This window comes from Limulus polyphemus, unplaced genomic scaffold (genome assembly GCF_000517525.1).
Source record: "Limulus polyphemus unplaced genomic scaffold, Limulus_polyphemus-2.1.2 Scaffold1786, whole genome shotgun sequence".
NCBI lineage: Eukaryota > Metazoa > Arthropoda > Merostomata > Xiphosura > Limulidae > Limulus > Limulus polyphemus.
Genome location: NW_013667396.1, coordinates 96030 through 99361, shown reverse-complemented (window position 1 = coordinate 99361; position 3332 = coordinate 96030).

The window sequence follows — 3332 nt, the reverse complement described above, 5'->3', positions numbered from 1 at the left end:
TAAGTCGATGGTTGATGTATCCTCCTTGTGTAAAAGACAACAGATAATCCTTTAATGTATCTAATTCGATTTGAAATTTACTAATGTTTTGCATTTGTACTTCTTGTTTCCTTTCTTGTTCCATTTGCCACTGTTGTAGTCTCTCTTCTTGTTTCTTTTCTTTTTCCTCCAACAACTGCTGTAACATCTCTTCTTGTTTATTTTCTTTCTTTTCCAACCACTGCTGTAGTCTCTCTTCTTGTTTATTTTCTTTCTCCTCCAACCACTGCTGTAGTGTCTCTTGTTTATTTTGCAATCCCCCTAGAGATGGATCGCACTAATTTCATGAAGTTATGTAAAATAGTATGAGTTGAGGATTTATATCTTCCGAATATGTTGTAAGACAATTACATATTGTCTTACAAAATTTCTAGTGCATACTGGAGGGATTTACATACTTAGATAATAAAGTTAGAAAAAACTACCTTTACACTTCAGACAATTATAAGAGAACTTTTATTTTAACCGAAGTTTCGCCTATGCGGCTTCTTCAGATGTAGTATATAAAAATATTCTAATTTTATTATCAAGATAGGAATTTTAGTTGACGTAGATAATCTAAGGGTTGTGAAATACCACACCATGACATTGATCTGATTCAAAAGTGAGGTATCTTCATGATTCTAAATATCTCTTTTTCTTTCTATACAAAGATATATAACCTAGTCTCATCTTTATCTTGTATAGATATTTCGCTTCCTACATTCTCTCTTGCTCTAGCAGCTAGTGTGATTCTTCTTTAATGAATATGAAGTAGGGAGTTAGTAAAGACAGACATTGTATATGAATAATAAATTCTGTTTTATTTATACACTTCCCATTTTACTATTTCCTTTGCTTCTTGAGTTTGAAACCATTTTGTGCATAACGTTTTGGGAATCTGCATTTTGTTTATATTTGTAATTATCTGGCAGATATCAGTGCACCTGAATACCATACATTACGTTATCAGGATAATTTTGTTGTCATAACCAGAGTTTAGTTACTGTAGAGTTTATTTAGAACATGATTACTTTCCCATTTTATTAACTGGTGCTAAGAAGTTTCTAAAACGTGATATTCACGAAAGAGCAGTTTCTGAGCAACGTGGAATTTGCACTGGAGAGGATAAAGTTGCAGTTGAAGCAAAGGCATGATCAAAGAATGTAACAAGGACCAGGGCCAGTGATAAACTTTGCTGAGCTCTTGTGTAAGAGCGTGAAATAACCCCTCCACCCAAAATATATATACCCGGTATATAAGAAACAAAAAACGTGCAAAGTACCACTAAACCTAAAATTGATCTCATGAAAATCAAAAGCAACTGTATTTCAATTACTTTGTTACTACAATTTCACCGTTAATTTAAATAATAATAACATCTCAAAACACATACCCTTGCGGATCAAATGCACTGTATACAAATTAATATTTCCAAATTATGGTCTTAAATTTATAAAACAAATTACAACAATGGCTAACATTGTTTTTTAATTGTCAAAGAATAAAATGTATCTTACCATTTTATAGGTCAACGCGGCGAACTTTGGCTGAAGCAAATCTATCGATTACTCCAGAATAGCTTAATTGTCTTACAATTCTACTTTTAATTGAAAGTACAGCCAATGCAGACGGTCTCTTCTGCTAAGTTGCTGAACGCATGTAATTTTTATCAAAGACAATTTACTGAAGGATCGTTCGGCACTTGCAACTTTAATTATGATTGAGAGCAGTACTTGTAGTTCAACTCGGGTATTGAGGAATGCTCTGCCCAGATCTTTCTGTACCAGGTACTGTCGCACTTGAAACGGAGAAATAACATCATCAGATAAGAGATGAGCAAGTAAGGTTATTTCTCTAGCCATGTCTCAGCTATCTATGTCCCCAAGAAATCGGGCTCGCTTATCAGTTGCTTGCTTTAGCTTTTTATCCCTTTCAGATGTTTTTATGTAGAACAGAAAACCAAAAAGTGATTCAAATCCGTGCAAAAAATTGAAGCATTCCCCAATTTCCACCAGGACCCCATCTTGCAGGCAATTAAAAAACTGACATCAAATCTCTTCTCGAAAAGCTATCAGTGCCTCGTGTGGTTGGAAGATAAAGAAAATAAACAATAAGAGAGACGACAGCAGTGGTTAGAAGAGAAAGAAAATAAACAAGAAGAGAGACTACAGCAGTGGCAGCAAAAACAGCACCAGTGGCAACTGGAACAAGAAAATAAACAAGAAGAAAGTCTCCAACAATTGAGAGAAAGCCAGAGTACACAAATCGAAAACATTAGAAAATTTCAAAGCGAATTAAATACATTAAAGGATGAATTATTGTCTTTTACACAAGGAGGATACATTAACCATCGACTTAATCAGCCCCAGACAACGGCAAATCCCTTCCAGACCCCGCAGCTAAACCCTAATGCAGACATTTTCAGTCCTGTTAGAAGTCAAATCCCAGATATGAATGTCAGCAATAGGGGTAATCTAGTAAGAAAGAAGCCACAGGAATTCGCTGGGAAGGCACCGTGGGAAGCATATAGAGCACAATTTGAGCTTCTGGCAGAGATGAATGGATGGACAGAGGAGCAGAAAGCAGTATATCTGTTAACGAGCTTGAAGGGACAACAACTGGAAATACTTGGACAGTTGTCAGCAGACGACAGGCACAACTATAGAGCACGTGTAGCTGCTCTAAAACTCAGGTATGGAACCCAAAATCAGTCTGAAGTCTACAGGGCTAATTTTAGTACGAGAGTCCGTGCTAAAGGGGAGAGCTCGCAAGAGCTGGCACAGGATTTAGAAAGTATGGCACACAAGGCCTACTCAACTGTGCCACCCGATGCCCTCAAGTTGTTGCTGAGGGATCAGTTTGTAGATGCCTTGGACAGTCCACAACTGAAGACACAAGTAAAGCAAGCAAACCCTCTACTCTGCAGGATGCAATGACCAGAGCTATTGAATACGAATCCTATGTTATGTCCAGCACAGAGGTACCAAGGTTATTACAGTCATCAGGATTCAAGGCCAGAAAAGGGCAGCTTTTAGAGAAGTTTGAGAACCTTTGCTGGCACTGTAATAAACCTGGGCACAAGAGAGCTCAATGCTGGAAACTCCAACATAGAGAAGATGCCACGGCACGAAAGGCTGTTACCCAGAAAGGTTGTTGGAACTGTGGAGAGCAAGGACATTTGAGGAGCCAGTGTAAGAAGAATACCACCAATAAGTCAGCTTTGGGAAACCAGTAGTGGTTGGTGCTGAGGGATGCCCACCAACCACCATTGTGAGAGTCCCAACAGCTAAGTGTAAAATGGCAAGCACACA